General features: G+C 40.9%; 1 protein-coding gene across 3 annotated transcripts in view; it reads left to right on the forward strand.

Moving 5' to 3' along the window:
- Positions 1-17,291, forward strand: part of ADAMTSL1 (ADAMTS like 1) — a 470,685-nt gene that overhangs the window by 314,115 nt on the left and 139,279 nt on the right. The window lies entirely within an intron of this gene.

The raw sequence follows: 17,291 nt of genomic DNA on the forward strand, positions 1-17,291 counted from the left end.
GGTGTATCACGTTGATTGTTTTGCGTATATTGAAGAATCCTTGCATTCCTGGGATAAACCCCACTTGATCAGGGTGTATGATCCTTTTAATGTGCTGTTGGATTCTGTTTGCTAGTATTTTGTTGAGGATTTTTGCATCTATGTTCATCAGTGATATTGGCCTGTAGTTTTCTTTCTTTGTGACATCCTTGTCTGGTTTTGGTATCAAGGTGATGGTGGCCTCGTAGAATGAGTTTGGGAGTGTTCCTCCCTCTGCTATATTTTGGAAGCGTTTGAGAAGGATAGGTGTTAGCTCTTCTCTAAATGTTTGATAGAATTCGCCTGTGAAGCCATCTGGTCCTGGGCTTTTGTTTGTTGGAAGACTTTTAATCAGTTTCAATTTCAGTGCTTGTGATTGGTATGTTCATATTTTCTATTTCTTCCTGATTCAGTCTTGGCAGGTTATGCATTTCTAAGAATTTGTCCATTTCTTCCAGGTTGTCCATTTCATTGGCATAGAGTTGCTTGTAGTAATCTCTCATGATCTTTTGTATTTCTGCAGTGTCAGTTGTTACTTCTCCTTTTTCATTTCTAATTCTATTGATTTGAGTCTTCTCCCTTTTTTTCTGGATGAGTCTGGCTAATGGTTTATCAATTTTGTTTATCTTCTCAAAGAACCAGCTTTTATTTTTTTTGATCTTTGCTATTGTTTCCTCATTTCTTTTTCATTTATTTCTGATCTGATTTTTATGATTTCTTTCCTTCTGCTAACTTTGGGGGTTTTTTGCTCTTCTTTCTCTAATTGCTTTAGGTGCAAGGTTAGCTTGTTTATTTGAGATGTATCCTGTTTCTTAATTAGGATTGTATTGCTATAAACTTCCTTCTTAGAACTGCTTTTGCTACATCCCATAGGTTTTGGGTCATTGTGTCTCCATTGTCATTTTTCTCTAGGTATTTTTTTATTTCCTCTCTGATTTCTTCAGTGATCACTTCGTTATTAAGTAGTGTATTGTTTAGCCTCCATGTGTTCGTGTTTTTTACAGATCTTTTCCTGAAATTGATATCTAGTCTCATAGCGTTGTGGTCGGAAAAGATACTTGATACAATTTAAATTTTCTTAAATTTACTGAGGCTTGATTTGTGCCCCAAGATATGATCTATCCTGGAGAATGTTCCATGAGCGCTTGAGAAAAATGTGTATTCTGTTGTTTTGGGATGGAATGTCCTATAAATATCAATTAAGTCCATCTTGTTTAATGTATCATTTAAAGCTTGTGTTTCCTTATATATATTCATTTTGTATGATCTGTCCATTGGTGAAGGTGGGGTGTTAAAGTCTCCTACTCTGAATGTGTTACTGTCGATTTCCCCTTTTATTGCTGTTAGTATTTTCCTTATGTATTGAGGTGCTCCTATATTGGGTGCATAAATATTTACAATTGTTATATCTTCTTCTTGGATCAATCCCTTGATCATTATGTAGTGTCCTTTTTCTCTTGTAATAGTCTTTATTTTAAAGTCTATTTTGTCTGATATGAGAATTGCCAGTCCAGCTTTCTTTTGGCTTCCATTTGAATGGAATATCTTTTTCCATCCCCTTACTTTCAGTCTGTATGTGTCTCTAGGTCTGAAGTGGGTCTCTTGTAGAGAGCATATATATGGGTCTTGTTTTTGTATCCATTCAGCTAATCTGTGTCTTTTGGTGGGAGCATTTAGTCCATTGACACTTAAGGTAATTATCAATATGTATGTTCCTATTTCCATTTTCTTAATTGTTTTGGGTTCGTTATTGTAGGTCTTTTCCTTCTCTTGTGTTTCTTGCCTAGAGAAGTTCCTTTAGCATTTGTTGTAAAGCTGGTTTGGTGGTGCTGAACCCTCTCAGCTTTTGCTTGTCTGTAAAGGTTTTAATTTCTCCATCAAATCTGAATGAGATCCTTGCTGGGTAGAGTAATCTTGGTTGCAGGTTTTTCTCCTTCATCACTTTAAATATGTCCTGCCACTCCCTTCTGGCTTGCAGAGTTTCTGCTGAAAGATCAGCTGTTAACCTTATGGGGATTCCCTTGTGTGTTATTTGTTGGTTTTCCCTTGCTGCTTTTAATATGTTTTCTTTGTATTTAATTTTTGATAGTTTGATTAATATGTGTCTTGGCGTATTTCTCTTTGGGTTTATCCTGTATGGTACTCTCTGTGCTCCCTGGACTTGATTAACTATTTCCATTCCCATATTAGGGAAGTTTTCAACTGTAATCTCTTCAAATATTTTCTCAGTCCCTTTCTTTTTCTCTTCTTCTTCTGGAACCCCTATAATTCTAATGTTGGTGCGTTAATGTTGTCCCAGAGGTCTCTAAGACTGTCCTCAGTTCTTTTCATTCTTTTTTCTTTATTCTGCTCTGCAGTAGTTATTTCCACTATTTTATCTGCCAGGTCACTTATCCATTTTTCTGCCTCAGTTATTCTGCTATTGATCCCATCTAGAGTATTTTTAATTTCACTTATTGTGTTGTTCCCCATTGCTTGTTTCATCTTTAGTTCTTCTAGGTCCTTGTTAAATGTTTCTTGCATTTTCTCTCTTCTATTTCCAAGATTTTGGATCATCTTTACTATCATTATTCTGAATTCTTTTTCAGGTAGACTGCCTATTTCCTCTTCATTTGTTAGGTCTGGTGGGTTTTTATCTTGCTCCTTCATCTGCGGTGTGTTTTTCTGTCTTCTCATTTTGCTTATCTTACTGTGTTTGGGGTCTCCTTTTTGCAGGCTGCAGGTCCGTAGTTGCCGTTGTGTAGGCCTCCTGGTGGAGGGGACTAGTGCCTGTGTTCTGGTGGATGAGGCTGGATCTTGTCTTTCTGGTGGGCAGGTCCACGTCTGGGGGTGTGTTTTGGGGTGTCTGTGACCTTATTATGATTTTAGGCAGCCTCTCTGCTAATGGGTGGGGTTGTGTTCCTGTCTTGCTGGTTGTTTGGCATAGGGTGTCCAGCACTGTACCTTGCTGGTCTTTGAGTGAAGCTGGGTGCTGGTGTTGAGATGGAGATCTCTGGGAGATTTTTGCCGTTTGATATTATGTGGAGCTGGGAGGTCTCTTGTGGACCAGTGTCCTGAAGTTGGCTCTCCCACCTCAGGGACCCAGCACTAACTCCTGGCTGCAGCACCAAGAGCCTTTCATCCACATGGTTCAGAACAAAAGTGAGAAAAAGTAGAAAGGGAGAAAGGAAGGAAGGAAGGAAGAAAGGAGGGAGGGAGGAGGGAAGGAAGGAAAGAAAGAAGATAAAATAAAATAAAATAATTAAAATAAAAAATAATCATTAAGAAAAAAAATTTTTTTAAAGAACAGAAAAACGGACGGATAGAACCCTAGGACAAATGGTGGAAGCAAAGCTATACAGACAAAATCTCACACAGAAGCATACACATACACACTCACAAAAAGGGGAAAAGGGGAAAAAATCATAAATCTTGCTTTCAAAGTCCACCTCCTCAATTTGGGATGATTCGTTGTCTATTCAGGTATTCCACAGATGCAGGGTACATCAAGTTGATTGTGGAGCTTTAATCCGCTGCTCCTGAGGCTGCTGGGAGGGATTTCCCTTTCTCTTCTTTGTTCGCACAGCTCCCGTGGCTCAGCTTTGGATTTGGCCCTGCCTCTGCGTGTAGGTCACCGGAGAGCGTCTGTTCTTCGCTCAGACAGGACGCGGTTAAAGGAGCAGCTGCTTCGGGAACTCTGACTCACTCAGGCCCAGTGGGAGGGAGGGGTTCGGATGCGGGGTGAGCCTGCAGCGGCAGAGGCCATTGTGACATTGCACCAGCCTGAGGCGCACCGTGCGTTCTCCCGGGGAAGTTGTCCCTGGATCCCGGGACCCTGGCAGTGGCGGGCTGCACAGCCTCCTGAGAGGGGAGGTGTCGATAGTGACCTGTGCTGGCACACAGGCTTCTTGGTGGCGGCAGCAGCAGTCTTAGCGTCTCATGCCCGTCTCTGGGGTCTGCGCTGTTAGCCGCGGCTCGCACCCATATCTGCACCTCCTTTAAACAGCGTTCTTAATCCCTTCTCCTCTCGCACCAGGAAACAAAGAGGGAAGAAAAAGTCTCTTGCCTCTTTGGCAGGTCCACACTTTCCCCCACACTCCCGCCCGTCTAGCCGTGGCGCACTATCCCCTGCAGGCTGTGTTCACGCCGCCAACCCCAGTCCTCTTCCTGCCTCCGACCGAAGCCCGAGCCTCAGCTCCCAGCCCCACCTGCCCCGGCGGGTGAGCAGACAAGCCTCTCGGGCTGGTGAGTGCCGGTCGGCACCGATCCTCTGTGCGTGAATCTCTCTGCTTTGCCTTCCGCACCCCTGTTGCTGTGCTCTCCTCCGCGGCTCCGAAGCTTTCCCCCTCCACCACCTGCAGTCTCAGCCTGCGAAGGGGCTTCCTAGTGTGTGGAAACTTTTCCTCCTTTACAGCTCCCTCCTACTGGTGCAGGTCCCGTCCCTATTCTCTAGTCTCTGTTTATTCTCTTTTTCTTTTGCCCTACCCAGGTACATGGGGAATTTCTTGCCTTTTGGGAGGTCTGAGGTCTTCTGCCTGTGTGTTCAGTAGGAGTTGGTCCACGTGTAGATGTATTACTGGTGTATCTGTGGGGTGGAAGGTGATCTCAGTGTCTTACTCTTCCGCCATCTTCCCTGATCTCCGCATATAATCATCTGGGTGTTGAATTTTATCAAAAGCTTTTTCTGCATCTGTTGAAATGATCATATGGTTTTTATTCTTCACTTGGTTAATATAGTGTATAACATTGATTGATTTGTGTATATTGAAGAATCCTTGCATCCCTGGGATAAATCCCACTTGATCACGGTGTATGATTCTTTTAATGTGTTGTTGGATTCTTTTTGCTAGTATTTTATTGAGGATTTTTGCATCTGTATTCATCAGTGATATTGGTCTGTAATTTTCTTTTTTTGTACTATCTTTGTCTGGTTTTGGTGTTAGGGTGATGGTGGCCTCATAGAATGAGTTTGGGAGTGTTCCTTCCGCTGCAACTTTTTGAGAAGAATTTGAGAAGGATGGGTGTTAGCTCTTCTCTAAATGTTTGATAGAATTCACCTGTGAAGCCATCTGGTCCTGGACTTCTGTTTGTTGGAAGACTTTTAATCACAGTTTCAATTTAATCACTTGTGATTGGTCTGTTCATATTTTCTATTTCTTCCTGGTTCAGTCTTGGAAGGTTATACCTTTCTAAGACTTTGTCCATTTTTTCCAGGTTGTCCATTATATTGGCATAGAGTTGCTTGTAGTCGTCTCTTAGGATGCTTTGTATTTCTGCGGTGTCTGTTGTAACTTCTCCTTTTTCATTTCTAATTTTGTTGATTTGAGTCCTCTCCCTCTTTTTCTTGATGAGTCTGGCTAATGGTTTATTAATTTTGTTTGTCTTCTCAAAGAACCAACTTTTAGTTTTATTGATCTTTGCTATTGTTTTCTTTGATCTATTTCATTTATTTCTGCTCTGATGTTTATGATTTCCTTCTTTCTGCTAACTTTGGGTTCTGTTTGTTCTTCTTTCTCTAGTTCCTTTAGGTGTAAGCTTAGATTGTTTACTTGAGATTTTTCTTCTTTCTTGAGGTAGGCTTGTATAGCTATAAACTTCCCACTTAGAACTGCTTTTGCTACATCCCATAGGTTTTGGATCATCATGTTTTCATTGTCATTTGTCTCTAGGTATTTTTTGATTTCCTCTTTGAATTCTTCAGTGCTCTCTTGGTTATTTAGTAATGTATTGTTTAGCCTCCATGTGTTTGTGTTTTTTATGGTTTTTTTCCCTGTAATTCATTTCTAGACTCATAGCATTGTGGTCAGAAAAGGTGCTTGATATGATTTCAATTTTCTTAAATTTACTGAGGCTTGTTTTGTGACCCAAGGTGTGATCTGTCCTGGAGAATGTTCCATGAGCACTTGAGAAGAAAGTGTAATCTGCTGTTTTTGGATGGAATATCCTATAAATATCAATTAAATCTATCTGGTCTATTGTGTCATTTAAAGCTTCTGTTTCCTTATTTATTTCATCTTGGATGATCTGTCCATTGGTGTAAATGAGGTGTTAAAGTCCCCTACTATTATTGTGTTACTGTCAATGTCCTCTTTTATAACTGTTAGCAGTTGCCTTATGTATTGAGGTGCTCCTATCTTGGGGGCATATATATTTATAATTGTTATATCTTCTTCTTGGATTGATCCCTTGATTATTATGTAGTGTCTTTCCTTGTCTCTTGTAACGTTCTTTATTTTAAAGTCTATTTTATCTGATATGAGTATAGCTACTCCAGCTTTCCTTTGATTTCCATTTGCATGGAATATCTTTTTCCATCCCCCCACTTTCAGTCTGTATGTGTCCCTAGGTCTGAAGTGGGTCTCTTGTAGACAGCATATATATGGGTCTTGTTTTTGTATCCATTCAGCAAGCCTGTGTCTTTTGGTTGGAGCATTTAATCCATTCACGTTTAAGGTAGTGATCGATATGTATGTTCCTATGACCATTTTCTTAATTGTCTTGGGTTTGTTTTTGTAGGCGCTTTTCTTCTCTTGTGTTTCCCTTAGAGAAGTTCCTTTAGCATTTGTCATAGAGCTGGTTTCGTGGTGCTGAATTCTCTTAGCTTTCACTTGTCTGTAAAGCTTTTGATTTCTCCATCAAATCTGAATGAGATCTTTGCCCGGGTAGAGTAATCTTGGATGTAGCTTCTTCCCTTTCATCACTTTAAGTATATCATGCCACTCCCTTCTGGCTTGTAGAGTTTCTGCTGAGAAATCAGCTGTTAACCTTATGGGAGTTCCCTTGTATGTTATTTGTCATTTTTCCCTTGCTGCCTTCAATAATTTTTCTTTGTCTTTAATTTTTGCCAATTTGATTACTATATGTCTCGGCATGTTTCTCCTTGGGTTTATCCTGTATGGGACTCTCTGTACTTCCTGGACTTGGGTGGCTGTTTCCTTTACCATGTTAGGGAAGTTTTTGACTCTAATCTCTTCAAATATTTTCTCAGGTCCTTTCTCTCTCTCTTTTCCTTCTGGGACCCCTATAATGAGAATGTTGTTGTGTTTAATGTTGTCCCAGAGGTCTCTTAGACTGTCTTCATCTTCATTTCTTTTCATTCTTTTTTCTTTATTCTGTTCCGCAGCAATGAATTCCACCATTCTGTCTTCCAGGTCATTTATCTGTTCTTCTGCCTCAGTTATTCTGCTATTGATTCCTTCTAGTGTAGTTTCATTTCAGTTATTGTATTGTTCATCTCTGTTTGTTTGTTCTTTAATTCTTCTAGGTCTTTGTTAAACATTTCTTGCATCTTATTGACCTTTGCCTCCATTCTTTTTCCGAGGTCCTGGATCATCTTCACTATCATTATTCTGAATTCTTTTTCTGGAAGGTTGCCTATCTCCATTAAGTTGTTTTTCTGGGTTTTTATCTTGTTCCTTCATCTGGTACATAGCTCACTGTCTTTTCACTTGTCTGTCTTTCTGTGAAAGTGGTTTTTGTTCCACAGGCTGCAGGATTGTAGTTCTTCTTGCTTCTGCTGTCTGCCCTCTGGTGGATGAGGCTATTTAAGAGGCTTGTGCAAGTTTCGGCTTTTCATTTTTAAAGGGTTATTAAAACAAATAAAAACTAGAATATACAACAGAGACCATAGGAGGCCCTGAAAGCCTAAACTATTTGCTATATGTCCCTTTACAGAAAAAGCGTGTGACTTCTGCCCCAGATCGTTTGACATGCTACTGCCAGAGCATCTTTCTTTCAAAATTGTCCATGCTGCTCCCAGGCTTAAAATTCTTTTCATGTCCAGCTAGCACTTGAGGATAAGTTCCAAATGCCCTAGCATGATATACAATGCCTTTTATCGTCTGATATCTGCCTGCCTCTCTTGCTTCATCTCTTACCAAATCCCCTCACTTCACCCCACTGAGCTCTGCCCTTCCGAGGTACCCAGTTACTTGCTATTTACAAATTTGCCTGGGAACTTCCAACCCACTTTGTCTATCTAATCCTATCCTTCCTGACAGGAAACCTTCCCTGCAAGACTGGGTCAGATGGCCTGCTCTGCAACCCACATGGTACCCTGTGCGTAATACTCTATCTCTGCCCTACCATTGTGTATTAGAAGTAGTTATTTGTTTCTCTATATTACCTTCTGGATTATGTTACTCTTCTTCAAAGGCCAGTGTTTAAGAATGTATCTTATTTTCTCCACAATTCCAAGAACATAATAGACACTAGACAGATGATGAACTGATAAATGAAGGAAGGAAGAAAAGAATGATGGATGCCAGTGATGAGGAGGGAGGTTTCCTAATGGCTGGAGACAGCAGTCTGCATGGTTTTGCATAATCTGGACTTCCAGTCTCTAACGTGCAGTTATGGCGGAGTTCCACAGTGATACCCATTCCCAACTTAACATTTCTACCTTGCCCACGTGTTCTCCCCTTGAGAAGTTTCAGGAACCCCAAGGTTCTGTGGCATACAACTGTACAATTTGCAAAGTACTGCTATAGTGTGAATAAGTGCAAGAGTAGATATCTTATGGTATCCTGTCTCCCGTTACATCCAGGCCAAGGGATAAATCCTCATCATCATCACCATCATCGCTAACATTTATTGAGCACTTGCTTTGAGCTATAAGCTGTTCTAAGTATTTTACAGGTGTCCATTTATTCTTACAATAACTCTTTGAGGTTACTATCCCAATTTTACAAATGTTTACAAATTGAAGCACAGAGATGTTAGATTCAGTCTGGCTCCAGGGACCCTGTTTCTTTGTATCGATTTTAGCCTTAGTTGAATACATGGACTTGCCAGTATTTTAGAAAGAAGCCATTGGGGTCAGCTAGACCTAGCATAAATTAACATGCTGTCTTCTAGCCAGCTGGCTTCCAATTTGTGAGGCTTTTGTTTTTATTGTGGCACATCTGTTTCAGGGAGAGCCTTTGCTTCTCTTGGTCACTCTACCTTTACATATACACCCCCAGCTGTAAAGATGCACAGTGCTCGGCACATAATAGGCGCTCATAAACATTATAATTGTCACATCTGTGTTTGTGTCTCTAACCGTGTATGTTTACAGTGTTGGTGGCCTGTGTATGTGTGTGCTTAGATACCTCAACCACAAACAAGATGAAGCTGAACTGTTTCTTGCTTTTTGGCCACTCTGATAAATACCGAACACTTCCTGGGCCCTTCTACTCTTCACCACATTTTGAGCTGAGATTCAGGCAAAGCTGAATTTGCATTTGGAGAGGGGTCAACCCTAGTTGAAGAATCTTGTAAATAACTCTTCCCCACATCTAATACCAGGAGGCTCATGTCATTATGGACAAATATATATGTTCAGTATTCCTACATTGGAATCCAAACTCCAGAAACAACACCTGCAAGGACACTGCTAACTTCTTTACAGAAAAGTCAGATTTTCCAAAATTGCCACAGGGAGCTGGGTTACCAAACTGGGAAGGAAAGCTGCATGAAGATTGATCCTATCCTCTGAGAAGGATCTAAACACTGCTGATCGCCCCCACAATAGGGCAGGGAAGTCCCTGCTTGCTACGCAACGCCTTTGGTCCAAGAGTGAGCTGGTAGTCACATATTCCTCATAGCTCAGCTGGTAGAAGTCTTAAAGCATTTAAACAAGGCTTTCCTAAAAGTTATGGGTTTTTTCAAAGGAATGCAGATAAACATAACGAGAATATGAAACTAGATACTTGGAAGAAAATACTGATTCCTTCTTAGGCATGGAGAAGTAGCTCACAGGTGCCATTCCATCTATATGGAACCCTAGGGAACAGGCTAATGCCATGGAGTTTCTGCCTTTTAATCCCTAAGCTAGTCCCTGCCTTCTTTCTACTATGTGTCTGGGTGTACCCACCTCACTCCCCCACCCCCTTGGTCAAGAGGAGCAACCTAATGGTATATCAGTTAACCCTGGGGACAGTCGACAGTGGTGGAGGACAGGAAGGCTAAAATCACAGCATCTTAGTTCTACCACGTAGTATCCACATAAGTCTAACCTCTCTGAACCTTGGTTTTCTCATTAGTTAAAATGATCACACCCACCCTGCAGAAAAGTGGAGTGAAGAACAGAAATATTATCTGTAAAGCGCCTGGCACACAGTGGATACACATTTGACAGTATAATTGTCACGTAGAGGTGAGACCGGTGTAACACACCATCTTCCAGGATGTCACAAAATTAGGAGTTTTACTCTTATTTTGAGGAACCCCTGGGCAGTTGCTCAAAGAATAGCACTAGAAAGGTGTCTAGGAAAACACAGTGTGATTGAGAATCATCAGCCTAAATCCAGACAACAGGAGAGGATACTTAAAACTCACAGTTTTTTGCTGACATTTCTGATCTGGTAGGACAGAGAAATCGGTATGCTCTAAGTGTTTAGGCTTCCCAGAAAGCTCTGGACGGTGTTCCAAAGTGGTGTTGAGTAGGAGATGAATTAAGGAGTATTTGGAAGGCTTTCGCTTGGGCAACGCAGAGTATCCACAAATGGAAACTTCTTAGAATGGAGGAGAGAATCAGATGGAAAATACCTCCAGGGTCAATTTCAGAACCACAGTTGTGAATAATGCTATATGTAAAAGTCATAAGCACGTGAAATGCAGTTTCCAAGTTTGTAGATAATATAAAAACTGGAGGCTGGGCAGTTAGGGAGGGAAGAAGAAACCAATTTCAATTTGGTTTGGCTTGTTTCCTTTATAGAACTAGAGGAAATGGGGAGGACAAATGTTTCTCCCTGTTGAAAAGTGTAAGAATAGCAAGTCAGAGAAAAAGGAGCCATCCCAGTAAATACATAAGCTTAGCCAAAAAAAAAAAAAAATGTACAGAAGATCAATGCAAGGTCACAGAAATGGCTAGCATGAATCAGACAGCAGAGAACATTAGAGGACATCAGTGACAACCAGAGACAATCAGTGACAACCAGCCACTGTCTGAAAAGCTAGAGGGTCTCAAAAGATCCCCCTAGCAGTTAATTTATTCTTCCTAGCAAAGTGGTCCTAGCAAATAGCAGTTCTGAAAAAGTGGTTAACATTTTCATATAAATGAGGAAGATCCTGAAACAAACCAGAAATTAAAGTGCTTCCATGTTCTAGGTCAGGGTCAGCAAACTTTTCTTGTAAAGGGCCGGATAGTAAACATTTTAGCTTTGCAGGCAATCCCGTCTCTGCCTCAACCACTCAATTCTGCCAACGAAGCATAAAAGCAGCCATAGAAAGTTCTTAATCTGCTGTGGCCACGTGCCAATAAAACTTTATTTACAAAAGCAGGCGGCAGCCAACTGGAGTTTGGTGATCTCTATTCAAGGTAAATAGGAAATCCAGTCAGAGTCATTTCATGCAGAGGTCTGTAGTTTGAAATGAATTACCCAGCAGGCAGATAGAACTACTCATATTAGCAAATTCAAGACTTTATGATTTTCTTAAGAGAAGGAAGCTGAAGGGTTTGGCAGAAAGTATTAGGACAGGGTTAAGAGTGTGTGGTTAGGTGACCTTTCCCATTCCAAAAGTATTTTCTATACTTCCACCTGGAGCAGTCATGGAGCTTCCAGCATTAAATAACTTTTAGTTGCAATTAAATTAAAAACAGCCAAGGTTAAAAACAAAGTTGCCCTCACCAAATGGTGATACAGAGCTCTTCATGAACCTCAAATCTGTTCCCTAAAATATCTGTACAAAACAAAGGTCTCCCTTGCAAGTCTCTGGGCTACTATATTTTTTGGTTTTGGAAAAAAATTCTTGCTCGCGGAGGACGTCTTCTCACAGCATTCTTTCTGTCCTCCAGCTTCAAGCTACTTAAAATCCAGAATGTTCTTGTTAGTGACTGTCCATTTCCCTGAGTAACTACAAATCTTCGCACAACTTACCCCCAACCCAAAATGAAGCCAAACCACAGGCCTTCCTATTTGGCCCCAGCGGATGCTTGAATAGAGTCAGTTTTTTAAAGGTCAAAGGTCATTCCCCATTCCTGATTCCCTGCACCAGCTGAGTGAGCTACTTCTCTGAGCTTTTGCGTCCTCTCTAAAATACGATGATAATATCAATCTAGTAACATGATAGAATAAAACTGTATAAAATTTGTCCACTTATCTACTAGATACCTGTTCCCACTCTCCCTTTGTGGTAGATTTGATTATACTAATCTTAGGAATCCCTAAGCAGAAAAAAGAAAAAAAAAAAAATCTGCATTTCAGGGTAAGGAAAAGACCTCAACATGTCCCCCTAGGAGTTGGGAGCTGACGTTCTTTGCACAGTACCCCTTAACTTACTCGCTTCTAAGTGCACTTTTTTCCAATTCTTATTCTTTTACTCTTATTTCTATACTTTTTTTGCAATTGCAGAATTCTGGCTTTTTTTCTTTTAAGTGTTCTAAGATTTCAGTATTTGGTTAATAGTGTTAAAACAGTTATGGAAATAACTAGTTGTCCTTATTCCGAGATTCCTGAGTCAAGAATGGAACTGAGGCAGTTGCCAACCCAATGTGCCATGTGGCCTCAGTCCTCTCCTCCTCTTTCCCAGGGCTGCCACCAAGGTAAACACACTGGGGCCCATGCCCTGCTCTCTCACAGGGCAAATGCCTTACCACCTGGCCATGGCCCTAACTTACATTTTTTTTCTTGAAAACGCTACATTTCTCAGTCATTTACCATGTCAAAGCAGATCCTCACAACGTCCACAATACATAGGTTCAGACATGAAGAGTGAATGATGATGGCAATGGTGATGTCGACAACAACAACCAAATAATAATAGTAACCTGCACTTCTGTAGTATTTACTATGTCAAGTACTTTTCTATGTTCTTGAAATACCGGAACTCACGCAGAATATTCACAACAACGCTAGGTTGGTGCAGTAATTCTCCTCATTCTATAGAGGAGAAAACTGTGTCACTGAGAAGTAAATTACTGGTCCAAGGTTACAAAGCTACTATGTGGTACAGCTGGGGTTGGGACCCAGTCACCGTGACTCTGGAGTCTGTGCTCTTATCCAGTGTGCTATAATGTCAAAATGATCATTTTCAGCTCCATTGCTTTGGAGGTCACTAAATAAGTCTTTATTAAGTATTTATTCAGCATGCCAGCACTATACTGAATATTGAAGAGAGAACTATAAAAGAAGTAGGTGTCCCAGCCCTTGAAGTATTCATTTACAGTCTAACTGAAGGAATGAGATGTAGAATGGAAAGGCTTTGTAGTACAATTTAAAACAGCTCTGGTAGATCAGGAAAGGAAGGGATTCTTGTGGACTGTGGTAACAGGAGGTTGAACTTGAACTTACTCTTAAGGGATGGGGAGAATTTGGAAGGATCAACAGAAGGAGGAAGAACATGAACTCTGTCCAAAACTAATGACAAGGAGAGTCAAAGAGGCCATCTTGAATGGAAAGACAAGTTTGTGTTGGGATGTGGGACAGATAAGTTTGAAAAGATGAGGAAGACACTGTTCTAAAAAGAAAGGATGTACCTATAATTTCTAGGTTCTAGTCGTATGCTGAGACCTAAAATGGGTTTAAGAATGATTTGTTAAGGTGAGAGGCCTGAGATGGTACATCATGGCCGATGTAACAAATGGGTATTTCTGTGTCCAGAGCTTGAAATTTTTCTCTGACAACTGGAAATTCCAAGGAAGACTTTCAAGATGGTAATGTAGGTTACCCACACCTGTACCATCAAAAATTACTAATTTACTAGATGTATCTGATGCTTAAGCTGATACTTTTTTACTTAGAAAACAGTAAGACACTGTTTCTTAGAAACAGGTCCTCAGAAACAGTAAGCTCACTCCTTTATTTGATCCTCACAAGAACTCTCTGAGGTGTTATCCTCAATTTGCAGAAGGAACTTAGAGGCTCGTAGAGCTGAAAGGCTTGCCCAAGAACACCACGTGAGTCTATGTCTCTTGACTGAAGTCGGGAAGCCTTCCCCTCTACCGCAGTTTCACATGGTTGGTTGTGGACATGACTTTGAGAGATGATCCTGTACAAGACAGTGGTGTTACCGTTGAGCCAAGGATTTAGAAGGCATCATCATGCCACCCCACACACAGGATTGCTAGAGCCTTTCCTCTAGACACCCAGAGCGGCCTCCTTTTCAAATGAGAGTACCTTCTGACTATGCATTGCAAATGCAGAGGAGAGAATTCCACCACAAGGAGCTTGTGCTTGGTAGGACTGGCCCACGAGCACTTTGTCCATATCCTACTCGTTTGGACAACAAGGGCTTCACTTGTGTAACTAAAACAATTATCTGTATTCTCTCAAGTTGTCCTTAATTTGTAGAATGCTTGAGAAGACAAGCTGTCACAAAGAAGCTTACAAGTAAAGGCCACGAGAAAAGCAAAACTATGCTTTCATTTTCTAGCTAAAAATAATGACCAAAGAAATAAAGCAGTAAGTTTTAGCCCAGTAAACCAAAAGGGATTGTGGGTATGGGAGAAAAACAGAGAGTATTAATATACCTAATATGACCACAGTACTATTTGCTATGTATGTCTTAATTATGCCCCAATCCACGTCCCCTCATCCTCTAATTCCATAAATTCCAAAACAACCCCGAGAAATCTTTCTGGTTTTGTTTGGAAAGCAGCACTATGTTTCTGTGCCTGTGCATTCTAAAACAGGCCTGTCAAATTTGAAACCTAAATTCAAGCTGACAGAAGTCAGCTACCAACAAATTAAGTTACATTAATAGAGTTGATGCCTGAAATACAAAGAAAATGTTTTTTACCCCAAGAATCTCTCTCCCTAGATGCCAGGCTAGATAGAGAGACTAAAGCAAACCTCAGTCTCCAGCAAGCCCTTTCCTTTGCCTTGTCATGTTTCCTAGAGAGTCCTGCATGGGAAGCCTCTCCAGAAGTATTGCTCCCCCTAGTGGCAGCCTCCAAACTCCCATCTACCAATTTTATGGGCATATTAAAGACCTGAGAGATTGGAAAAAAGTACTGGACCAAGAAACCCTATTTCAAATCCCTACTCGCACCCCAAATAATTATGTACCTCCTTGAGCTAAAGAGTTCAGTTTTATATCTAGAAACAATTTCTAACTATACACAATAAATGAGAAATTCAGATTTTGTCCCATGTAGGTTTTATCTCAAGACAATATTTAAGACTGTTTTATGAAGGCAAATATTTTAGCTTCTTTATCTTTGTATACATTTTACGGAATAGAAGAATATATGAATGCTAAATTTTGAGATCTAGATTCCTTCTTTTCCATTCCCATTATTCCCATCTTAATTCAGACCCTCATGGCTTTGTGCCCAGTGTGATGGAGCTCCCCCTTCTCTTCGCCAACTTTGTGGGAATTCTTTTCCAGGCTTCAAACGGGCAGGAAGCATCAAGACTCACTCAGTAGCACCGGTGCCTGGAGGAACTGATGCAGCTATAAAAGCTAACCACCACTTTAAAAAAGTTACATGTGTCAGGCCCAGTGTGGGAGTGGGATTTACAACTCCCTTCATGAGATCAGGCAGGTGCAGTAGTTCTACAGGAAGAAAATATGATCTGAATATAGAGAGCTAATAAACTGTCTGGCGGGGGGATATCGGCCAGTATCGTGAGCCCCTCTCCCTTCCTTCCTCACAACCTTTTCATCCCCTGTCCTTCCTCACACTTAATTCTTCATTCAGGGTGTCCAACATTACCAACAGAAGGGTCATTGGAAATACCAGAAGGTGGTCTGCAGCTTCCTTATATACCTCATTTTAACTGTTCCTTCTGCTGGATAAGAAAACATACTTCAACTGGGGTTTAGAACGTGATAAGCTGAAATGTAGAAAGAAGAAGGGATTTGCCAATGGTAAAATGTAGAAACAAAATCAAGTTCAGAAGACCTGTCTTCTAGTCTTGTGCTCTAAATGTTCCCTTCAAGAACCCCTTCTGATAGGGCTCTGATAGGGAAGGAACTATGCCAACAGACTTAGGAATTTGGCAAATCTTAATCCCTGCCTGTTGAGGATGGTAAACCTGATTAATGATCCACTATGTTCAGTCATCGTAAATTGTCAGTTCTAATGAAATTTGGTGAAGCCTGCTTTCAATATTCCCGTTTGGAAATTCTTTTGGAGGCATCCATGTTCCTGGGACATCATAAAGATTTAAATCATTAAGTCAATGTTTCATTTTTTTAATCTAAAACAGCCTGAACACCTGAAAAGATTTAGCAGTGATACTGTGATGCATCTATTAAGATTCCTACAAAACAACAGTGATATTATTACTTAAAGTATTGTATGGCTTACTAAAGATAAGCAAATTATATAATCATCTTTCTCTTATTAGCTCTTTGAAATAAACTAAGCAGTATGTAATTGTTGACTTTGAGAGAAAACACCTCACATGGGTGAATGAGTGAATGAATGGGTGGATGAGCTCTATCACAATGTCTCATAGCCTCTCTGTCATCCCCCACAAAGTTTCGGCTCTAGTTCAATGCCACAGAAGCTAGACTGTCCCTGTAATAGCGGTGATGGTGTGGAACGGCGCTGAATCAAACACAAACCACCCAGAAACTTCCCTTTAGCTGAGATTTTCTATTTCCTTCCCTATTTTTATCTGAACTGCCCAGACCTAGCCAAATTGAAGAATGATGGATGTAAGCCTTGCTCTTTCTCCCTCCTGCCTTTCCTCCAAGAGGAGGCAAGAAAAAGCAAAGCAACAGGTCCAAGGCCAAAAGCAGAGCTGAGGAAGCCTGATTCATTGGCAGACCGGTCACCCACCTCAGAATAATTAAGAGCTGACTAGAGGTGACACCAAATTGCAAATACCGTAGAGTCTGGAGAGGACCCAGCAAGAGACATAGTAAAGAAAAAGAATTGTATAGTGGGAGACTGCTGCTGGGACAGGAGATGTGATTCCTAGTCTTAATTTCACCACTAAGTCTTGTGAGTTCCCTGACCTTTTCATGATGTTCTTTCCCTTTCCTGAAAAATGACCCCTTACCTGCTTTCTTCCTCTGGATGGATGTTAACATGATATTAGGTGAACAGTTCTTGGAGGCTTTGGAAATCAGAGAGGTGGAAATAATCACAAAGATGGAAATGACTGACTGCAGGAACCCCAGAGCCACCGCTAAATCATTTCTGTGCTATTGAATGATTTATTGACCTAAGGCCCTGCCAGGTCTGGCACTGGATCTCGGCAAGTTCCCATCCAGTCCTCCCCCCAACCCTTCTAGTTTCCCACCTCCGCATACACACTCCAGTTATCATCAGCCTCATCAGGACATCAGCTTCAAGTGATCATTAGACATTAATCTGCTTGCCTGCCATCATGTCACAGGTAGTTCTTAGAAATGGC

This window comes from Pseudorca crassidens, chromosome 7 (assembly GCF_039906515.1).
Source record: "Pseudorca crassidens isolate mPseCra1 chromosome 7, mPseCra1.hap1, whole genome shotgun sequence".
Taxonomy (NCBI): Eukaryota; Metazoa; Chordata; class Mammalia; order Artiodactyla; family Delphinidae; genus Pseudorca; species Pseudorca crassidens.